This window comes from Chenopodium album, chromosome 17 (assembly GCF_948465745.1).
Source record: "Chenopodium album chromosome 17, dcCheAlbu1.1, whole genome shotgun sequence".
Taxonomy (NCBI): Eukaryota; Viridiplantae; Streptophyta; class Magnoliopsida; order Caryophyllales; family Amaranthaceae; genus Chenopodium; species Chenopodium album.
In genome coordinates this window covers 49,344,477-49,359,290 of record NC_137850.1, presented here as the reverse complement: position 1 = coordinate 49,359,290, position 14,814 = coordinate 49,344,477, and the positions used below count along the sequence as shown (strand labels likewise).

General features: G+C 33.2%; 5 non-coding genes across 5 annotated transcripts; 4 read left to right on the top strand and 1 right to left on the bottom strand.

Annotated features, from left to right (window-relative positions):
* The first annotated feature begins 379 nt into the window (after positions 1–379).
* LOC145590498 (U4 spliceosomal RNA) lies at positions 380–531 on the top strand. Its single transcript, XR_014102089.1, has one exon. It is a non-coding gene; the product is annotated as a U4 spliceosomal RNA (small nuclear RNA).
* A 1,230-nt stretch (positions 532–1,761) lies between these two features.
* Positions 1,762–1,877, top strand: LOC145590272 (U5 spliceosomal RNA). Its single transcript, XR_014101909.1, has one exon. It is a non-coding gene; the product is annotated as a U5 spliceosomal RNA (small nuclear RNA).
* A 9,322-nt stretch (positions 1,878–11,199) lies between these two features.
* On the top strand, positions 11,200–11,281 carry TRNAS-AGA (transfer RNA serine (anticodon AGA)). Its single transcript has one exon. It is a non-coding gene; the product is annotated as a tRNA-Ser (tRNA).
* A 915-nt stretch (positions 11,282–12,196) lies between these two features.
* LOC145590486 (U4 spliceosomal RNA) lies at positions 12,197–12,351 on the top strand. Its single transcript, XR_014102078.1, has one exon. It is a non-coding gene; the product is annotated as a U4 spliceosomal RNA (small nuclear RNA).
* An 871-nt stretch (positions 12,352–13,222) lies between these two features.
* LOC145590284 (U6 spliceosomal RNA) lies at positions 13,223–13,325 on the bottom strand. Its single transcript, XR_014101919.1, has one exon. It is a non-coding gene; the product is annotated as a U6 spliceosomal RNA (small nuclear RNA).
* Positions 13,326–14,814: the final 1,489 nt, after the last annotated feature.

Sequence of the window (14,814 nt, the reverse complement as noted above, 5' to 3'; positions counted from 1 at the left end):
CGATGCACTAGATTATGTTGTTTGACTAAAGTTAATATTTTCATCTATATTCAAGATAGCTACTACTTACATTTGCTATTAAACCTCTCATAATACGTTTTAGATTGTCGATTTAAGACTTATTTATATAGTTATAAATTTTTATCTATTGACATAATGGTTCGAAGAAACAAAAAATACCAAACGTTTCAACCTTTAATTCTGTCAAGCTTGTGTTTTTTTTTTTTGCAAAGACATCGAGTGTGCATGAACTCAGGAGAAAGGAGAACACCGAACAGCCCTGGACATCTCCTCAATAACTCATCCCACATCGAAAGTTTACAAAATAAATGATTATAGAAATAGTATATAACAAACAATATTTCCTAACTTCAAAATTATCTTTGCGCTTGGGGCAATGACGCAGCTAGTGAGGTAATAACCGAGGCGCGTCAATTGCAGGTTGAAAACTATTTCCAAACCCCCTCTTCGGCCTGGGCTTGACCTTGGCCGTCGAGAATTTCTGGAAGGGCTCCCTTACGAGGGTAAGCCTTACAAGTTCTGAGTTTAACTTTGCAATTTATTATAAATATAAAATAAAATTCAGTGAGATTAAAAATTTAATTAAATGTCCAATTGAATTGTGATCATATCATTGGTTCTTCCAAATCTCTGCTGTTCATGATTCATAGATTTTATACTATTACAAGTAGTATCAATTTCCCAATTTCATGTGCAGTGATATAAATGGGAATTTCATATCGGATACACACAGACAAAGGAAATAAATGCTAGTCCCACGGATAAAATAGTTAAATACTCCGTACCTAGTTGCAAGATAAGCCACAGCTTCTTTCCACTGGTTTCTCAGACAATTATACAGACTAAATCTTGACAATTAAATTTGGTATCATATCACAATTACATTAATTAGAGTGCCCTTTGAATTTTTAAATACAATCACTTGGAAGTTTGTGCCACATGCTCTACATGAATCATAACCCATCATGTATTTGTATCTCATTTCATAAGATGAACCGTTCACTTTTAATAACATCTTATATGACTTTTATATTCTTGTGGTACAATCGATTAGGCAGTTATAATTTTAGAGCTCATAGTTTGTTGCGCGGAAGAAATTTCTGGTTAGGAAGGAAGATTAACGCCAAAAGCTTCTAACAAATGACTAAATTGATAAAAACCTGTATTTTTACATTGATCTGAACACTAACCAGTCTACAACTGTCCAAAATAGAAATTATTATGATACGGAGTATGAGACTACGAGAGTGATGAGATCAAATTAGGCCCTTCTTAATCGAGGTTTAAAGTATTTACAGTCGATTTAAAGAGCTATCATAAATTTCTATTACAATTTGGTGGGCAGTGGATCTGCCGGAGTCATCATCAGGCATGACTGAAAATCATGCAGGCGTTATCCAAACAGATTTCACATCTTGAACGATTCTTCTTATCAGAATATCTTGAAACATTACAAAAATTGGCACTTCTCTTTTGAAAAGGAAAAAAAAGACGTAATAGATTTGATATCAATATCTAAAGGATATTAATGTTATAGGAAGCTAAATAACATCATTTATGGAGCTGGTGGTGTTGGGGTCTAGTTTACTGAGGAGCGAAATATCCTGCTCAAAATGCATTATTATACAAAAATAAATATATTTAAATGTGAAGGAAACGAGTCCCACATCGAATAAATATCAACAAACAAGATGTAACACAGTATAAATATTTGCACCTACTACCCAGGTAAACTTACGCAGCTACGCAGTGAGCACAGAGCGAACTATTCTTTCGCCTTTTACTAAAGAATACCGTGTGCTCGCTGCATTGAGTGGCATACGTTTATTTTTGGAGGGAGTTCTAATAGGAACTTCCCATTAAATCTAGTTCAATTCAATCAAATAAATTTGTTATTATATCAGAGTATTTTTTTCCATTAAATCTAGTTCAATTCAATCAAATCAATTTGTTGTAAGATCAGACTGTTTTTCCCATTAAATCTAATTCCCGTTAAATCTAGTTCAATTCAATCAAATCAATTATTTTTCCCATTAAATCTAGTTCAATTCAATCAAATCAATTATTTTTCCCATTAAATCTAGTTCAATTCAATCAAATCAATTTGTTATTAGATCAGACTAATGTTTATATGCAGTTTTTGTTGCTTAATATCTTATGAAATTCACATATTTATAAAATACACGTTATTACGAATCTAACAAAACCTCACTTGATATATTTTTCTGTATAAATTATCGTATATTTAAGGTCAAATTTGACATTAAGACCAGATCAAATAAGTAAAAATAAGGTGAACCAAACAAGCCCCTAATCTCTATTTTGTTTGTTTATTCATCTTTTATGGTCTCAAAAATGTGTTTCAAAATATATGACTTCAAATCATATATAAAAATGTGATATTGATAAAGTAATAAGTCAGAACCTGATTAATGGAAATTTATAGTCATAGTTTAACCCAATTATTTTCAATGGGGCAATAAAATGAGGAGTACTTGACATGGTCATGGGATATTATCAATTTTGTAAACTTGGTGATATTTAGAACGGACAAAATATATTGGATTTTTGATTAATCTAACTACATTGTTTACTTTTATACAATAACTTTAATCCTAATAATGTGTAAAATATTGTTGGATTGTTTTATATTTTTAAAAATACTAGTATAATCATTCATTTATTTAACTATGTTATAATTGACATTTGACATATATGTAGTACAAAAATTAATGGTCATTTGTATTTGACGTAGTCAAAAGGTCAAATTTATTGTGAAATTGAGGTAATATTGGATAACATTTTATCAAAAAAAATATAATAATTTGGTTTTGGTGTAATGGAGTGAATTAATGCATGAAAGATAAAATAGTGAACTATATATGCTAAAAATAGATAAATTAAATACAAGCATTTTAAAACGGGTCAAATGAAAAATTTGATTTTTGTATATGAATTAACCATAAGGGCAGTATAAGTTACAAATTAAATGATAGTGGGGAAATTTGAATCTATAGCCTATTATACCCAAACCATCGGTCTATATGGTGATTATTGTGAAATAGAGGTAGTATTTAAATGTCTATATTTTATAATTTTATGTTGATATTAATAAATTAAAGATCTAAACATATATAAAGCGTTCTTTTCACGTCATTCAATGAGAAATACAAGTACTCCCTCCGTATTTTAATAAGTATTACAATTTGACCGGTACATAATTTTAGGTAATAAAATAAGAGGTAAGTGGAGTAATTCGAGTATTAAAAAATTGTAAAAGAAAGATAATGGGGTTAATAGTTTATTGAAAAGTAATGAATGTGAGAGGAAGTATATAATAAATAAATTAGTAGTGGGTTTGGGTAGGTACCATGAGAGAAGAGATATATAATATTTAAAGATAGCTTTTTGCCAAAAAAAGAAGTGTAACACTTATTTAAATACGCCGGATTTGGTAAGTGTAACAGTTATTAAAACATAGAGGGAGTATGTATTATCACTACTAGAAAAAGGCCTGTTTCCGACGGAATTATGCCGACAGACCAGATATTCCGTCACAAAATTTAAATTCAACGACGGAATAGTGTGTGTCGTAAAAATCGGTCGGAAATATTAATTTGCGATGGAATATATTTTTGTTGGAAAATATAGTTTCCGACGGAATTTTCCGTCGTAAATTAATTTGTGACGAAAAATTCCATCGGAACTTAATTTTCCGACAGAAATTTTTACCGTCGGAAAATTTCGAAAAACAAAAGCTGAAGCGCCTTGTGTTTTACGACAGAAAAAGACCGAAAAAAGGGGGAAGAGAGAGAAAGAAAGGGAGAAAGAGAGAGAAGATTTGCCAGAAACTGCGACACCGGAGCCCAGCGTCGCCAGCCGCCACCGGTCCCGCCGTCGCCAGCCATCCCGTAGCTTTCCCCGCCGGAAAGGTTTTTTTTTTTTTTTTTAAAAAAAAAAAAAAAAAAATTAAAAAATGCCAACACTAACCACCGGTGAGTGTGAATAGCCACCGTCGGCTTGTAGCAGCCGCCTGTCACAAGTGTTTCCCGTTGGCGGCATTCCAAAAAGCCGGGCAGCCGCCGGTGAGTTTAATTTTTTTTAATTTCTATTTTAATTTTTATTTTTTGTTCAAACCCTAACCACCACCACCCCTTTTTCATAGTTCTGAAGAATTAAAATGGTTGAATTACTAATTTCTCTTGTGTCATTGACCTAATAGGAAGTTTGAGGACTACGTTCTTAGTACCCGACCTTTTTTGCGTAGAGAAGAAGTTATGGAGAAATGTGACGCCGAATTCTCTGATTGGTTTCACCATAAGGTGATAGAAATGTTCTAGTTCTTTAAATATGTTTTTTAGATCTTGCAATTCACTTTAATTAATTCTTGAATTGTGACGTAAATAGGTGGTTGAAGAGAAACCAAATTTGGATGTCCTGCAAGCATTGTGCATGCGTCCTTTTAAGCGTGTTCGAACTTGGAGGCAGATTTTTGTTGGTGGATTTAATTTCCATACACATTCCCATGACAAACACAAGTCTACGATGAATTATGGTGTGTGTGTGTGTCTAGTGAGGACGGTGGAGAGTACTTTGGCATTTTAGACGATATAATTGAACTTGTCTACACTGGTCCAAAAAAAGAGTATAAGACTATTTTGTTTAAGTGTAGTTGGATGGATTGTGGTAGGGGTATGAACATACATGAACAATACAAGCTCGTCAAAGTGAATCATACTAAGAAATACCCCAAGTATGATCCCTTCATATTGTCTTATCAAGTGAGCCAAGTGTACTACACATACTACCCTAGCCTAAAACGGGATCGAGTTAAATGGTGGGCTGTGTTTAAAACACAAGCAAGGTCAGTGGTTGATGCTCCAGTGGACCTTGATTTTATGCAGGCACCGTCCCCACAAGTCCATGCAATGCTTTGTCCACCGAATGACATTCCTGACTATGACCTAGTTGAGGATGACGACGAAGATGATGATGGCGGCTTAATAATCTCAAGTGATGAAGATGATGAATCTAGCGTCAACTCTAGTGATAGTGACGAGGATGATGACATCGATGTGTTTTTAGATGATAGTAGTGATGATACCAGTAGTGGTAGTAGCGATGAAAGTCACGACTAGGAGAATGTGCTTGTTATTGTAAAATGAATAGGAGAATTTGCTTGTAGTTGTGTAATTGTCGGTTGAGAATGATTGTTATTGTAAAATCAATTAAAAAGTTTGTCGTTCTATTGTTAATTTTCTTACATCTCATTATACTTGTAATTTTTGTAATGTTAATAATATCATGGCATGTTACTAACATCTTTTTCAGGTGGTAATGGCAAGAGGGAAAAAAGGAGAAACATCGAAGAGAAATAAGGGAAAGGAGAAAAGGCAAGTTTTGATATATGATGATGACGAGGATATGGTGGACGCGGAAGATTTGGGTGACAATGAGGATCCTCAAACACAGATGCAGATACAGCATCATGGGCAACAGCTTTAGGGGCAACAAGCCTCACAGTCTTCTCAGTTGGTGGTATTAGACCCTGCCACGTGCTGGTATGTATGTAGTTGTGATTTCCTTCCCTTTGTATCCATATTTCCTATCATTGACCTATGTATTACTCTAACATGAACTATTTATTTACTTTTTGTTCATGATGCATGTTTAAATAGGTTTGATGATAAACCTGTGGTAAAGGCCGTCTCCGGCACCCTAACAGGATACTATCGAAAGCCTTGGAGGAATTACGGAGAGTTGATGATACAACGAAGGAGCATTGGTGGAACTTGTTTTGCGTATGACATTTTCTACTTATAACTATGTATTACTAAATGTATTGATGGAGTTGTGGTTGATAACTTTAAATGTTTGTCATATGCAGAAACAATGCACATGGGCACCTGAGTTGAACGACCATGTGAGGCGAACCTTCGAAGTCAAGTTCGTAGATCGACTGAGGGACATGTTGTAACACCCCCAAATCTCCCTCTACGGAAATACTAGTATAATACATATAATTATACTGTAGAGATAGACTTAGGCGTATTACCGCCGCGTGATTACGCAAGGCTACTCAACTTACTAACAAAACCATACTTTGCAGCGGGAACTTCAAAACTCTTCTTTATTAATAATAAACTATGAATAGAAACCAATGTTATGAGTACTCAATTTAAATACAAGACCAAAATTCCTAATTTAGTGAAACCAAATCCCGGGACTCCAATGCATCAATTTATTCACTCCACCTGAAATAACACTGCTTACCATTACGGTAAACAGGGCGAACCAAAACAAATAAGAAGTACGGGTTAGTAAATATGCTAAGTACGGTAAGTGCAAGATAATTAAATTCAATTTATTTGCAAACATGCTTTTGAAATCAATTCCAATAATTCCAAACTCATGATTCAAAACCAATTCTCAATATTCAAATCCCAATAATCAATAAAACCAATTCCAATTATTTTAAAACCAATTAAACCAATTTAACCAATTCCTCTCCCAAGTGTGCACACCCCCTAAGCTAGTCTCCTTATGTTACAAGGCTATTCTTGAGGAAAGACCCGGTCATACAAAGTCCAAGGCCTTATAAAAATACCAAATCCGCATAGTGGGATTATTAACAAGCTTATAAAGCATAAATAATAAATTTAATTTAATGATTAAATAAATCCTCTTTAAATCCAATAATTCCAACCTTTAATAATAATAATTCAAACTCCCCTTTTTTTTTATATAAATCCAACAAGCTTTCAAAACCAATCATTTTTAAACATGAATAATAAATTAATTAATCAAAACATGTTATAAAAATCAATACTCCAATTTAATTATTAAAACCAATCTTTTAAACATACTTTTATTTCATAAACCATAATTCAAGTCAATTTAATTCAATCACCATAAAATCATTCAAACATGCTCATTCAAATCGATCACTTTCAAGGTATCTAGCCACCTAACGTACATTGATCCTTGCTTAGCCAAAAACACTTCAAAAGAACTCTCAAGTAGCTTGATCAAAAACACCCTACAAATAAATATAACCTTAATTAATATAAGGTTAACAAATAATCACAACAATGAAATTAAAAACCCCCAACTATATGTACATGAACCTTTTAAATTAATTTTCATAAACATCATTAAAAATCTAATTTATATAATTAAAACTACTCATAATAATTTTTATAAATCCCCCATAATAATAATAATAATAATTGAATAAGAGAAGAGAAAGAGAAAAGATAAGAAACCAAGGAAAAGAGAAGAATTGGATTTTCGTTGGAAAGAATAGGCAGAACTTGCAGAGGCTATAACTCCTTTGATATAACTCCGAATTGGGTGATTCTTAAGCCTAACCTCAAGGATTTTTCGAGAGGAACAATCTTCTGTGAAACAGCAATACCCCAAAAACTGACCAGAAGTGCTCGAAAATTGGCTTCAAAGATAAACGGGATGATTTGTGTAAAAAGAGGAGAAGAAAAGAAGAGAATTGGTGTGAAGAATGTGAGAGGTATGGAAGGGTATTTATAGGCTAGCTCATGCAAGAATTATGGTAAGAGAATTTGGGAAGATTATGGTAAGTAGGGTTTAAGGGATTAGTTGGAGAAGTGAGTAAAGATTTAAGGAAAGTTTTGATATTGAAGAGATTGTGTATTATTGAATATGGAAGGTATGATTGTCATGAAAAATATTAAGGAAATTGGAATTACTTGGGGAATAATTAAGAAAAATAGATGGAAAGAAAATATAATGATTGGATACTAAAAAGATGGAGAATTAGATTTAAGGAAAATAGGAGATTTTAAGGAGATAATTAAAAATACAATTTACCAAAAATATTTTTCCCGAAATCTACATGGGATGGCCGAAATTTTTGAGCTTTCCTAAGCTCATATTTTCGGCCCTCCTATTTAGTACTTTAGGAAATTATTTTGCTAGTTTTAAGGAATTAAAATAATTGTGTAAATAATATTTATCGTAATAAATAATTAAATAATAAAATACCAAATATTCACCAAATAATTTAACTAATAAAATCAGATTTTCTCTTAGGAAAATCCGAAATTTATTAGCCAAATAAATGGGATTTTCGGACTTATTAAAATAATAATAAAATATAGCTTTTGCCTTAATTAAAATATCCAAAATATATAAATAATCCGGTTTTTAAAATAGGATAAATGGATAATAAATCTTATCCAAAATAATAATTTGTTTTTAAAATACTTTTGGCGCCAAAATTCAAATATCGTTTTGGCTCCAAGATTTAAATAGTAAGTTAAATTACTAAAATACCCTTTTTAGAAAATAATAATTAATTAATTAATTAGGAAAATACGTATAAAAATACGGGTATTACACATGTTTCACGCAATCACACACAAGATGAACGGTAAGAAGCCAAAATGGCTGATCGAGGATGTCCGCAAGGAGATGATGCGCATTGTTGCCAATGATGATACGTACAAGAAGCGGTCCGAACAAAACAAGAAGAACAAAAGAGGCGGATCGATGGACAATGTGGTTGAACCAACCCATTACCAGGGTTCAATTTCATCTATACAGCATGCAAAAAGGATGGTGAGTTTGTTTTTTAGGCAAGTGAAAAAGATAACAATTGTGGTTTACATTGAAATGACAAGTTTAATTTGTTTTGGTGCATGTACATTCAAATGCGGCGAAAAACAATGGCCAGTTACCAACTGCACATGATCTTTTCATGAAGACACACTTCAAGGCGGTCCCTGGGAAAGGAATGGTGCCTGCAAATGCCAAAGTCAAGAACATTGCGGTAACAACTTTAATATAATTTAGTATATAAACTTATTATTTTGGCTGTAAATGGCTTTATTTCGATGATATGGACCCATAAACAAAGAAATAGCTTCTTTTATGTCATTTCAAGTCATATTCACTTATAAATATGTAATTATGAGATGGTTTGAGAAAGAATGAGTTCATACGTTAAGAAATGAAGAAAATAGGCATGTTAGAAGCCATTTTAGCTTTAAATGGCTTTATTTTGATGATATGGCCCCATAAACTTAGAAATTAGCTTCTTTTATGTCATTTCAATTCATAATCACTTATATGTTTATTTGCTTTACTTGTAACTTATATTGTTGGTAATTTGTTTAAACTATATATTATTGTATAATGTATTTCTGTAGGAGAACTACCAGAAGAATGTTGAAGAAGCCACCACTCAAGGGATTAAAAAGAGTCCTAACGAGTTGTATTGGGAGAGTGTGGGTGGTCTCAACAAGAAGGGTCGGGTGAGGGGACTTGGCCAAAGTGCAGAGCTGTACTATGGCAATCGGATGGGTCGAGTTTCTAGGTCTTCACAGCAGTACACACCGTCCGTTGTTTCTCAGATGCAGGATCAGATGGAGCATAGGGTGGAGGCTCTTCGTAGTAAAATCCGGAGTGAACTCCGGAGTGAAATTCGGAGTGAAATGGAACTTGAGATGCAAACCTGAATTCAAGCTGAAGTGGCCGAAATGGCCGAAATGGAGAGGAGAGCCGAGGAGAGGTGGAATGAGTTCATGAGTCGATTCGCAAACAACAACACATTTCCACCTTTCAGCCTCAGCGCCGAGACCCCAGGGATGACCCGGGTAGTGGAGGAGCAAGCCAGGGTACCCCGGAAATTGTATAGCATAGCTTTGGTTTATGTAGTATGGACATGTACTTAATTTGAATTTATGTAACGTTTGATTATGTTCCCGCTTTTGTAGAATTACTATATGTTTTGTAGCATAGCTTTTGTGGAAATATATATATTAATATTTCCGTAATTCGATTATGATTTTAATTTTCACAGGTATTAGGTGCAGGAATATAGGTTATTAATGATGTTTTTTTTTTTTTTAAATAATTACCAGGATTTTTTGGAATGAATATTTTTTTGCGACGGAAAAAAAAATGTAAAAATCATCGGAAAAAACATTTGCGACGGAAAAAGGGAGAAAAATTCGTCGCTGGGAGGAAACTCAATGACGGAAACATTCGTCGCACATTTAATACTTTGCGACGGAATATTATTCCGTCGGTAGTTTGCGACATAATTTTCCGTCGTAAACTAGCGACGGAATATAATTCCGTCGTAACATATTACATTTGCAACGGATTTTTCAGTCGTTGATGTTCCTTCCAGCGACGGAATTTTCCGTCGTAATATTGAGATGGATCATACATGAAAGTCAAATTACTTTACGACGGACCCTATTCCGTCGTAAAATAACTTTCCAACGGAATTTTCCTCAGAAAGTCCACTTTTTCCTACGAAAGGTTTTCTGACGGAACGTCACGACGGAATTTCGTCGTAAACTTTATTTGTGACGGAAATTCGACTTTCAGCGAGGGACGTTTTCTGTCGGAAACAGGCCTTTTCTTGTAGTGTATATGTGTCAATGGGGAAAAAATAATCTTATAGCTAAATTTGAATTAAAAACCATTTAGAAATTAATAATAAGGCTTACCATCTTTTTTCAAAAAAAAAAAAAAGAAAAGAAAAAAATAATAATAAATAAAGAAAAAAAAAAAAAAAGACTTACCATCTTTGCTCTCTATTAGACGTGCTTATTTAATCATTTTAGATTTTAGAATAGGTAGCTTTTTTTTAAAAAAAAAAAAAAAAACAAAATTATTAAATGTTGTTTGTAAAGTTCTAATAGATAATTACTAGAAGACAAACAATTTTATCAAATAAAGATATTTAAATTGATTATGTACATAAAAATAAAATGACCTATTGATGAATACATGAAATTTTATACTACAATAATATATTCAAAGTATCAACTAGAGGCATTGCTTAAGCGGCTGAGCTAAACACAAGTTAATGATTAAATTAGTGAGTAGTCCGGGCGTTGCCTCATGTTGTTACTGTTATAGGCGTGCAATCGATAATTTTTGTAAAGGCTTTTCATAACTGGAATTGTCATTGTCAAATCAAAATTGAATTATTCTTTGAATATCTTTTAATTGATAGTTAATGATTAAATGTAGGCAAAATGTTGAATTATGATTCTACTTTGTAAACTTTTTTTTGATTGGCAGTCATGATTCAAACTTAATTCACCCTTCAAAGTAAAATTATAATTCGGGAAACTTGTATGTTTTCTATATTAAATAAACACTTCACATTTAAATTCCACAATTGTGGACGTGCCGGAGTGGTTATCGGGCATGACTAGAAATCATGTGGGCTTTGCCCGCGCAGGTTCGAATCCTGCCGTCCACGCTTTTTTAGCCAAAAAAATAGTTGAGCTTTTTATTTTTGTAACTTCTCTTATAGCATTAAAACTATAAGTTTATAGCTCTATCCTTAATCAGCTCTTGCCTATTTTCTATGTCTTGATTTATATAAACTACTCGTACTATTTGTCAAAAAATAAAATAAAAAAATACTCGTACTAAACTATTTCAGGGGTCGATTCTATAAGCTTATCAAGGGTGGATAATCAGCACTCTTGACATTAGTTGATAAAATTTTGCTTTGAGAGCCGAGTAAAAACTGGATTTTGGTTGTATTACTTGTATTTTTATTACATTTTGCAGCGAATTTTGTGGCTTATCATTGCAAATTTAGGCATCCATATCCAACTGAAGCGAATTCGAACTTGATTATGAATGGGGGCACATTATTAATTTATTACGTAGTATTAAAAATCGTATAAAATAATATACAGAAGCTTTTGGTTTCATTACAAAATTGGCTTAATTTTCAAAGACTTTTAGGGGGAAGAGGGGGGAAACTTGCAACACTACAATTACGTAGGAAGCATATATTGTAAACAATATGAAAATATTTTATACATAATACGGAGTATATGAATGTCATAATCTTCCCTTTACGCGTGTTGCTGGCCTTATAACAAGAGATTGATCTCCCTATTAGATAATCAAAATCAGGTCGTGAGAACATGCATGTTTTGTCCCCAAAGAAAAGTTGGTTAAAACAAGAAAAACCATCTTTCTATGCAGACCTTTGTCAATTATCTTATGCAAAACATTGGTCAAATAGAAGCTTTTTTGAAATTTGGATGAAAGAGCTTAACCTAAACCATGTTGTGGATTTTGTCCCACATTACACTAGGTAAAACTATACATCCCATGAGCTTTAGATATAACCAGAAACGTTCTAACATTGGAAACTATCTTTGCGCTTGGGGCAATGACGCAGCTAGTGAGGTAATAACCGAGGCGCGTCAATTGCTGGTTGAAAACTATTTCCAAACCCCCTCTTCGGCCCAGGCTTGACCTTGGCCGTCGAGAATTTCTGGAAGGGTTCCCTCTCACGAGGGTAAAGCCCTGCAGTTCAAGTACAACTATTTTATTAAGTTCGTTCACATAAATCATACATGAAATACTGTTTGAATGACTTAAGGTGTATAATGTCACGAGACTTGCAGTTTCATGCAAATGCTATAAATTTAAGAATTTACTAAAGTAGTGATACATCCATGCTTAACAGAGCTTCTGTCATCAGACCTCTTGCGTACCTGTGGGCTTTGCTCGTGCAGGCCTGTTCTAATCCTGCCATTCACAAAAACAGCTCTCTTAATCCATCGATGAGCCTTGAAATTTACTCAAATACTGTGCCAACGAAACAAATAGAACATTTTTGTTTTCGGTCCATTTCAGCGTCTGTTAATACATACGTAGTATAAACTTCTGATTTTAATATTAGCGATGTAGAGGATGTGTATATAGATTGATGTAAAATCAGATTTAGCAGATATTGATCTTAGTAGCGAAATAATAAAGATCTTTACATACGGAGTATTGGTTATTCAACATCTAAATTGCTTATCTGATGTTGAATCAGAGCTGAAACTTAAACTGCTTGGGTGCTAGCCCTGCTACGCACTTGCAAAATAACGATAATTAATTTAGTCCCACATCGCATAAAAAAGAAAGTTGCAGCTTCAATATTCATATAAAATGGTGCTCTACAACTGTTCATTACTGAAGCAGTCACGCAGTTACATAAATTGACATTATAAATTGTTCTGAAATTAGCTCTGGTTTGAAATTACAAATAATAAAGTGTTTGCATGAGCAATCTTTCTTAAACTTTCTATCCCATTTGTATCTGAATAACTCAAGTGTATATTGAACACGACTAGAAATTACATGGGATTTGGCTGTGCATCTTTGAAATGACAATAGATATTATATAAAAAATTTGGACCATTTTTCGATTTGTGTGTGTCATCCTTGCGCAGGGGCCATGCTATTCTTCTCTGTATTGTTTCAATTTTATCAGATGTCTCCGAAGAGACAACATGTATTGTTCCTTTTCGATATATAAACACTGTACTGTGTTTCAAAGAAGTTAATGTGGGACAAAAAATATATAAAGTTACTCCCTATTCCCTATTGCTGAGGGAAAATCAATCATACATACTACATCAAAATGCAAATTGTTTTCACCATTATAACCCTCAATGGGGCAGAGGAAACTCAGAAAAGTCTAAGGCTGCTTCAATGGAGGAAAGAAAGAGAGAGAGAGAAGGAATGCAGTGTAAAAGTGAAAAGCACCAAAGGAGCAAAAAAAAAAATAGAGGAAGATTAACACTGGGAAAATATCAATTTCCGGTAGCTTTTTATTACTAACCCATCTTCTGCACAAATACATTGGAGAACTCACAACAAAGATTCTAAGGCCACTAATCCCATCCTCGCACCGTGATTGCTTTGCCAGAATCTCCCTCAGCTCCCTTATTGGCAACTGAAAACCTTTAAATATACCCCGCTCTTTTTGTATCCTCCTTATATGGTACAATGGTTAAGGTAATTTGATACATCCTATAAGCGAATGGTCAAATCAAACTATCAACTTCAAATTTTTAGTCGGGGGTATGACATGAAAATATCAGTGAAGGAAATCATGTATGTTTCATACGAGTGCCAACACAAGGCTTCTATAGTTGCTAGATAAGTTGAAATTACAATTTGCTAAATGCACTAAAACCAACAAGACCCTAATTAGAACCATTTAGGTTCATAAGATACTTCATATAATATATCTATAACTAAGTTCCTTTCACAGACATTTACCATTATTAACTACGTTCATGTCAAATGATATAAGAAATAAAAAATACAGTAGGATTATAATATAAATTGGTGGGGTGTGCCAGGCCAACGCTGTAGTGCAACGCAATGGCTACACTCAAAGATTCCAATAGCAAAATTGATTATATATGGTTTCACTGCTGAACCTCTAACTTATTTCTTTCGTGTGGGATTCAACTGGACCAACTTAAGGCAAGGAAGAAGTTTAAATTATCCCCTTGTATTTTTTGCATTTGCATGAGCTGAAGCTGTTCACCTTAAAAGGTAAGTGTAATATTTTGATTCTAGATCTTTTTGCATTAAAATTAATTATAAAGTATATACTATGTACGGAGTACTTCGTAACTAAAAGTAGTGCTATATGAAAAGAAAAATAAAAAATAAAAATTATGGTAAACACTCGACATAAAGAAGAAGATTGTACTTTGTATTTTTATTATTACCAAGGAGATATATGTTGATACTATATTATTACGAAGTATTTCACTTCTGGGGGGGTGGGGGGGGGGGGGGGGGTAGAATTGAGTAAAATTTCACATTTTTCTTCTCTTTAATCTTTTTGACATAGAGATTCTTGAGTCTTGACTCTAGTCAAAGACAATTTGGTCACAATATGACTATGAAAGTAGACTTACATTTCATAAGAGTTTTATTTTATTTAACTTTTATCAGACATTTATCTTTAAAATAAAA